At 44.7% G+C, this 8,979-nt stretch overlaps 1 protein-coding gene across 15 annotated transcripts in view; it reads left to right on the top strand.

Annotated features, from left to right (window-relative positions):
- Window positions 1-336: 336 nt before the first annotated feature.
- The window catches only part of TNNT3 (troponin T3, fast skeletal type), a 42,374-nt gene continuing 33,731 nt past the window's right edge, over window positions 337-8,979 (top strand). For 9 of the 15 annotated variants that reach the window (XM_081904429.1, XM_081904425.1, XM_081904438.1 and 6 more), the window contains exon 1: window positions 338-481. The gene's annotated coding sequence lies outside the window, so the exon portion shown is untranslated. Of the gene's footprint in view, window positions 482-8,979 lie in introns of all 15 variants that reach the window. The other 6 variants (XM_081904433.1, XM_081904434.1, XM_081904435.1 and 3 more) reach the window with 1 other exon arrangement.

Genomic DNA, 8,979 nt, shown 5'->3' with positions numbered 1-8,979 from the left:
CTTATGTGACCACCTGTAGTGTGGTCAAGACGCGAACAATTAATGGGCTTTAAAATAGCGTAGACAACTGAAGAGCACCAGGCTCCACTCTTCACCACACCAGCCACCAGCTCCTTGGCGCTGGACCTCCTTCTTTAAATTGTGCTTGCTTGCTTGGGTTTATAAATATAGAAACCTAAGCTATACGATGCCCCCCCTCCAAACTTGTCCCTCCCATCTCAGCCTGGTGCAGTTCCTTCAGCTGCTCCTATACTTGGTATGACCTTTTCCCATCTCTTCCCCTCCCCCTTCTCAACCCTCTCCCTTTCCTTGCTCTTTTCCTCCCCAGTGTTGTGAGCCTGGTGGCCAATGAGCTTCTCCAGAAGATCAAATGTCCCTATAACAGGAGGACTTAATCGCCTGGTGGAGTTTGCAGACCCCGCAGCCTTTCTCCCATTCGGCAGAAAGCTCCTTGCTTCTCACAGCAGCTCCCCCCTCTCAGGTAAGGAGGAGATTCAGGCAAAGGGCGTAGCTCTGTGTGAAGGGGACCCGAAAGGAAGAGCAGGTGCAAACCTCCGAGAAAGGAGTTCAGGGAGTCGTGGGCCTAGCATAAGGCTGCGTGTGAACTTGTGTTCTTTTCTGCAAAACATTCTGGGTTCTGTAGTTTAAGGCAGAGGTACAGGGTGGGGCAAGCCAGTTTTTTTGCCCCTTGTGAAGCCTCCATAAGGGCGCCACTGAGGCTCCCCACCTGTGTGTGTGTGTGTACACAGATGCGCATGGGTTGTGTGTGCCCAACTGGGTCTTTGACCTGGGTGAAGTAAAGCCTAGTTTTGACCCTAGTTAAGGCCAGCTGGGAATTGTAGCTTTGTGAGGGGTGAACTGCAGTGCTCAGAATTCTTTGTGGGCTTGGAAAGTGCTTTAAAAGTTATAGTATGTACACATCCTAAGTCCATGTCTCGCTGTCATTTCCCTGTTGGGCCTACCATTTTTCTTACCTCTTTTGAGGGGGGGCTTGCTTCAAGGTTGTACTAATAAGCAGCGGCAGTCCATGAGAGATAGATAGATAGATGATAGACAGATGAGGGAGGGAGGGAGAGCATTTCAAAAGTGGAGCCTAGAAGTGAGCACTATGTGGCCTTGGAAGTTGTCAAGAAAAATATATCTCATATTGACCAGGCTTTCCCAACCTGTCGCCCTCCTGATGTTTTGGACCACAATGCCTGTCAGCTCCAGTTTGTATGGCCATGGTGGCTACAGCGTGATGGCTGTTGTAGTTTAAAACATCAGGAGAGCACCACTAGGTTGTTGTACACAAAGCCCCCAAAATCTTCCGGTGGTTGTAATAATCTCTGCTGAAAATGCTGCTCCAGGTGCAGTTTTCCCTCACAGCTTGAATTTAACTACAAAGGGGAGATAGAAGTTAGGGTAGAGATAGATAAAAGTAAGCCTTTTATGTCAAATGAGGTAGCCATTGAAAAGGAGGGCAGTCTCAGAAGGCTGTGGAAATAAAAGTGAATACTAATTAGTACAGCTTTTTGGCAAAATCCCATTGGCTTCAAAGAGTTATAGTGGCGTGGTTTGGGATTGTTTTAGTTGTGGACTCAGTGTGTCAAACGTGATGGGAGTTCAGTTGAGAGATGAAGTGATATTGAATCTCACGGCCTGGCAGCTGTTCACACATTGCATGCATTGGTTATTCCCAAGTCTACTGGTGAAAACGTAATAAATGTAATTCACTTCCTTGAAAAGTAATGCTGTGCTCCAGGAATGCAAAGTATATGGTTTATAAGGAAACATGTTGCACGTATTATGCAGTTCCCACAAACTGGATGAAAAAGTGTGAATAGATTGGGGCTGACTAGGATTTGTTAGGATTCTTCAGTTTGCATATGCCTGCCAAGTTTCTACAAGCAGATCAAACCTGATGGGGATTGCAAGGCACTAAATTAAATATATAGTTGCCATATTGGGAAACAGTGGCATAAAAATTCTTTGGCAGGAAACAGGCCTAAGCATAAAATGACTGAGGAATCAATGAATGGCCTCTTTTGAGTAGAAGTGTATCGGTAGCATGTTTGTTGTCGTGGCTGAGGCTGCAAGCTTACCTGGGAGTAAACCTCATTGAAATCTCTGGGACTTACCTGTGAGCAGGTGCATAGAATTAGGTTGTTTCTCAATCTTCACAAATGTTGGGGTCATTTTGATTAAGAGCATACCAACAGTTAATTGGTGTATTGTTTTTTTCCTTCACCATATATGGAGAAAGAGACACTTGCTGCTCCCGAAAAGGAATGGGTGGGGAGAATGAATCTGCTTTCCTACACTGAAATGTGATTTTGGTCAGTGAGGAAGTTGCCTGAAAATAGCCGGGCTGTGTGACGACACAGGACGAAGAATCAGTGCTTCCTTCTAGAGGCTGCTTCGAACCACTCTGCATGGCAGCCTCTGCCCCCAGATGGCAAGTCATTTTGTGCACAGCAGCTCACAAGGTGGATTGGATAACTTTCTCCATGCCACTGCAGGCCATTTTTGGCTCTTCGAGCTGCGATGGAGAACATTGCCACACGAGGACTGCCACGTGTGGCAGCCATAATCTGGGAATCAGCCCACAACAAGTGGACTAGAATTTCTCCCTTGTTTTTCCAGAAGTCAGTGGCGTAGTGTGGGTTGTCAGCACCCGGGGCAAGGCAAGTAATTTGCGCTCCCTAACCCATGGATTTGTGCCCCCTAACCCATGGATTTGCGCCCCCTAACCCTAACCCCCAGATGTTGTGCCCGGTGTGGCCAGCCCCCCCTGCACCCCCCACGCTACGCCACTGCCAGAAGTACAAGGTCCAGTGCACCACGCCTGGTCTCCCCTGCCACTCTCACCTTCTGAAGCATTAGCGATCAAACTGTGTGTGTGTTCACCATAATTTAGGTTTGGGCCACATTGACTGGCTACTCTCGAATATAAGCAGCAACTTTTTCTATGGGCTACGGCGCAGCAATATTGTGTGCGTGTCTGAACATGTTATTTGTCTGACAGACACCAGTATCTTTTTTCACCTTAGTCCGGGGAAGGCCTACAAGATCTACTTTTTTCCACCCCTCACTAGAATCTCAAATCTACCAATTGGAGCCTGGTGCAAAATATGTATATTTAGAATTGGAGAATTTGTTTTGAGTACCAGAACGGAACACAAAAATTCCACACAAAATCCACTCAAACTTCCAGTATAATTTTGGATGGAGTGGTGGTACGGGGGAGTATTCATGTTGCTGCGATTGTGAAATAATTGGGAGTCAGAAATCCTTGCTGACTGATTGTGACCTTCCAGGAGATGTATATCTACCCTTTGCCCTGCTCTGCATAGACCAACCTGCCTTCTCTTTATTGCATTATCATGAGCTAACTTGTCATTGGACAATTTTTTCCCCCATGTGGAAGATTCTGCTTTCCTGACCAGATATTCCTATCTATCTTTGGGTTGAAATCCTTTGCACATTTGAGACTAAGCCTCATTGATTTTGATGGGACTTACTTCTGAGCAGATACACAGAGGATAATGCTGCAAACCTGCAGTTATTTTTATTCAAAGCTTCATGTTTTAAAGGGGAAATTCTGTGGCTCGTGGATGTTCAATGATGAAACGATCAGATTAAGATAGAGTTTGGCTGCCGTTTGATTTATGTAACCCTTAGCATATAGCCATCCATAATGTGTTTTCCTGATGCGTTGGAGAGAAAGTTTGAACAACATCTGCGACGCCTTGTGCTGTCAGATCCTTAACAGAAATGTCACAAAGCAGTCCAGCAGAGGGTGCAGCTGTGTGAAAGGGGATCGAGAGGCCAGGTTTCCGAGTCTTTCTTATTCTTAGCTGACTTGGCTTGCTTTGGAAATGAGCAGAGGCATGAGAGACCAGCAGCACAGATAGATGGGATTAGGAACGAGCAACTTGGGCTGCTGCTTCTGACTCTCAGGGCTTGGTTTTTTTTAAAAAAACTCCGGCTGTTGGAGTCTTGGTCCCAAATATAGAATCGCATTGCCACCATCTAAATGGCTACAAAGAATTTCTACAGAGACAGGGCAAGGAAGAAAATGCAGGGAGTGTAAAGAAATATGTCCTAGATGGTTATCGGATAAGTCAGATTGACTAGATATTCTGCCAGGGGAGTGGATCTATCTGCCAAATGATAGATGGTGGCCCGGACAGTTGCTTCGTGATTTTCTCGTGCCAGCAACCCCCACCCCACCCCCGCCTCAGACTTCTAGCTTTACCTGCCAGGTCTGCTTTCCAGTGCATGCCCATTTTCTTTCTCTATCTTCCTCTCATCATCTTGCCGCCTCACCTCCCTTGTATGGCCAAGGAGAGGGAATGATTGATAGGAGGAAGGCTATTTTCATAAATGGCTTCTGAGGTGTGAGGGAGTGAATTCAATCTATCAAGGGGAAGATGGGTACATTCTCAGCTGTTAAGAAGCTCCGGAGGAGATGGGGACTGTGCTTTTAAAGCCAAGAGTTGGAATAGATTTAGGCCAAAAGGAACATATAGTTCAGAGCAGGAAGCAGAGACGGGTCTGGGGATTTATGTGACAGAATCATGATCCACTTTGTCTCATTCGATTTGGCTCCATTTCGAGCATTTATTTATAACTTCTGCAGTTCTGCACCAGGGGGCGGGCCTTACAGAGGGGTTTTTTTTGGGGGGGGGGAGTTTCTTTGAACTGCAAATAAGGTGCGCCTGCCTGGTAACTATTGTAGTATTGGTTCTTTTGCCACTGACAGAATCATTGAATGTTTTAAAGTCATGCAAAACTGGCATGTACTACTGCTAATAATACTACTACAGCAAACTGTCCTAAAAGGATAAAGGCCATGGGATGAGAAATCTGTGATTTGGCCTTTTTGACCCAGTTTTTTGTTTTTCTTTTTTTGAAATAATTCAAAGTAGCTTTTGTGGGCTCTGATGAGAGCTTGGGGGGGGAATGCAGGTATAATATAAATGCCTCTCTCTTTCTCTCTGTTCCCCTTCCCTCTTTCTGGTATGGCAAAAATAGGAGCATGAGAAGGCAGTTTAGTTTAGGTGGTGGTTTAAATATACCCTCCAATCAAAGTGGGAATTCTTTTGTAACTATTACTGTTCTTTTGAAAAGAAAAAATGAGGGTCCATTCATGAAACTTCCATATCTCATCTAGTTTTGGCTCCAAGTCTTCTACTGTCTCCTGAAGACCAGCAAATTGGGATGTCTGATAGATCAGGATATGGAATACATTCCAAAGACTGTCCTACCACAAGTTGTCTATAAGACGAAATGTCGGGAGAAGATTAAAAACAGAGTTTATTTTGAACCAGTCTCCTTAGGACTTTGAAAGAAGGCAGATCTATCTTAGATGTTGAAACTGGTCCCCCTCAGGAGCCCTGAGAGTGGGCAGAACTTATCTCATAGGGTGGGAGGTACCAGAATGCAATTCTCAGATTCTGCATGGACATGCATGATCCAAAAACTATATCCAGGCAACACTGGAAAGGAATACTTGAGTTGCATCTCTGGGATTGTATACTGCTTCAGTGGCGCAATATACCGAAGCACTAAAATAGTGCTGCCACAGGGAAATGATTAGGTTGCTTGTGCATTTGGTTCAGCCTCAATTTTGATGCGAGGATTCATTTGAGGGGTATTTCTAGCCCTTTCACAGCGCTTCCCCTGATTCCTGGGTCAGTCATTGTTATAGCTGAACAGGTTTGAGTATTATTTAAATGTACAGTGTTGATATGCCACTGGGACCACTTTTCAGTAGCAGAAGTCAGCTGTGGTACATGTGATATACTCATCAAGAAACGAGTGCCTCTGAATGCGCATGTGGAGTACATTTACTTGCTAACTTTCTAGCACCACTGAACATTTGGGGTAAAGGAGAAAACTGAACCCTGGCTCTTCTCCTTTTTAGCTATCAGCCACAGGATATCAGAGGAAGGCAAGGTGGTCTTTAATTCCCATGATGCTGTTTACGAGGTGATCTCCCAGACTGCCATGTCCCAGAGTGCATAAAGCCTAGGAGAAACAGTCTGAAAGTGTTAAAGGGACCAGCTTTGAGACAACTTTGGAATATATGGCTATCTTCTTGACAAAGTGAAAATACGTTGACACTCAGATTTAAGAACCAGTTGAATGAACAGCCACCCCCCCATTTATTCCCCCTAACATTATGAATATTCCATGTCAGTTTTTCCATGTTTTCCATGTTTTTTCACGTCAGTGCAGGGTGTAGCCTAGTTATCATAAATGGTGATGATCCATATCACCTGAATATTTCCAGGTCATTTGGATTATTTTGTTCAAGTATTTGAGTTCTGTCATGATATTGTTGCTTATTTTTTATCAGAGGCAAGCCCTCATTACAATTTACAAACAATTCACCAAACATGTGTATGTTCATATACCAAGCAGCACATATTCAAAATCTGTACACCATTTAAAAAAAGCTGAGTTTGGATGACATAGCCCTTCCACATCATGGTTTAGTGTGCAATTATTATTTTTTTGCAGGGTCCACATAATATTGTCATTATCAGAATGCCATCTAGATTTTCCCCACCCATTTGATACATATTTACCATTTATGGATTGTTTGCTGTTTTATTTATTGGATTTTCTGCAAAATTTCCGCCCTCCCTTCCCAACAGGTGGGTGGGATTTGCGACACTGAGCGGGCTTACCTGCTCCGGTGCCTCCCACCTGGGTAGGATGGCCATTGTCCCACCCCTCCCAGTTAGGACAATGGCCAGCCAGCTGGGGTGGGGGTGGGGCGAGGGCCAAAGGAAAAGAGGCTGACCCCTCGGCCTAATCCTCACTTCGTTTCCTCCTCTTGCATGTTCATTTGATAAATGAAAGAAAAGAAAATAAGACCATCTGGAAACAATGCCAGAATAGGACTGAACCAAATTTTCTGGAATAAACGTTTATGACACAAAAATGAGCTTTTGGGAGAATGAGATGTTCTTGAAAGACACCCCACCCCTGGCCCACAGCCCTTTACCTTTTTTCATAGTAGTTCAGGGCTGTTTGTCCTTGCTCTCCATTAGCTTTATTTGCCTGGAGTTCCATCCAGACGTTGCCAGATTTGCTCATAAGAACATAAAAAGAGCCCCAGTGGATCGGACCAAAGGCTGGTCTAGTCCAGCACCCTGTTCCTACAGGGGTCAGCCCAGATGCCTTTGGGAAGCCCACAGGAGGAGGCGAGCAACTGGCATTTGGAGGTATGCTGCCTCTGATACTGACAGTGATATACAGCTACTGTGAGTAGCAGCCGTTGATATCTTTATCTTTTGTCCATTGTCACTGCTGAAAAGGAAGAAGGGTTGTAGTTGATCAGGATTGCAAAGAGCATTCTATGCCGTGCTGCTTCCTCAGATGATTGTTAGAGAGCACTTCATGGACACTTGTGGAGGGCAGTAGTGGATGTCATGGGGGGCCTGAAATGCTCACCTGACCTCCTTCCAGTTACATGGATGCTGCATACCTGGCCAGGGAGGGAACGATGAGGTGAGGCAATGGGGAGGTCAGTGTGACGCAGATGCACCAATGGGGAATCTGACCTCGCCACCACCTTGACCCTCCATCTCAATAGGCAGCAGCAACACAGCTGGAGGGAGGTCAGGTGAGCAGCACCCCACATTACTGTGGGGAGGGGATATCTTGTAGTGGGAGTAGACGTCTCATGGACTGTGTACTACTTTCCTTTGGCTCAACCCTATATCTGAATGAATTTTTACACAGAATTTGGTGGTTCTGACCCAGTCAAGCTTTGCCATCTCTTGTATCAAGCACCTGCTTTTGTCTGAGTCACTTACGTACCGTCAGGTTTTGTTTTAGAGCCTGACTAATTCTATGCAAAATTCTATGCCCCCAAATACATATATCATATGTATAAAAGAGTCAAGCTCCATGTGGTACCCTAGTTCTTCAGCATAGTTTATTAATACATAATGATCAGTTATAGGCATTGCTGCATGTATCTGTTTCAGTGCTGGTTATTTTAGGAATATGCCTTTATTACAAACATAATAATGTATGCAATCATTGAGATTTTCTGAAAGTTACATCCCTATCTGGCTAAAAATCTGTCCAGGGAGCAAATCACTTATCAAGTCCGGTACGCAAACTTTGACTCGGTGAGTCATAAGGACCCATTCTGTCACTGCCTAGAAGCTCCTATTATTTTCAACTCCTACCCTGGAAATGAAATATCTTCTTTTGCCACATTCCCAGGACCCATTAGTTACTGGCAGTCTACCCACAAGACTCTCATGACCATTATGAAATCCCTAGTCAGTGGGGACCTTTTCTCAAAGTGTCAGCAGCAGAAGAATATATATATATGAAAGAGCAGCGGAATGAACCCATTTTCAGAACCTTACTTTTTTTACTTAAAAGCTTACACTTCTTTAAAAGATGTGTAAAGACGACCATGTATTTCCTATTAAAATGTATTCTGTGATTGACTGGCATAATTATAAATTAGCCTTGAAGTCAGTCTTTCCCAACCTGGTGCCCTCCAGATGTTGCTGGATTACTGATCCCACTATCCTTGACCATTGGGCATGCTGGCTGGGGTTGATTGGATTTGTAGTCCAAAACATCTAGAGGGCTCCATGATGGGGAAGGCTGCTATCATTTTTTTATAGCATGCTCACAGACATTTTTGCAGTTGTTGGTCCAATGGATGACTTGTCAGTCAAGGTCCCACTGGCAGGGCAGGGTGGGGGGAGTTCTTGGCCAATTTTTACCATTAGCAGCAACCATCCTACAGATTCATGATGCACCTAAAATGGCCCCCGCTTCTTTGGAATTGCATTAGCAAATAAATCATTTTTTAAAAAATTGTCTGTGCTTGTGCATCTTTATTTCTAAGCTCAGAAGAAACGTTAAAATAGGCGTGTTGGGCAAAAGCCGTCCCAACACCTCTCAGGTGGGCGCCATTGGCATTCTAAGAGAATGAAGGAGGTGTTCATGGTG

This window comes from Podarcis melisellensis (assembly GCF_964234715.1).
Source record: "Podarcis melisellensis genome assembly, chromosome: 1".
NCBI lineage: Eukaryota > Metazoa > Chordata > Lepidosauria > Squamata > Lacertidae > Podarcis > Podarcis melisellensis.
Note: the sequence above shows the minus strand (reverse complement) of the source record. Positions and strands in the feature narration are given on the sequence as shown.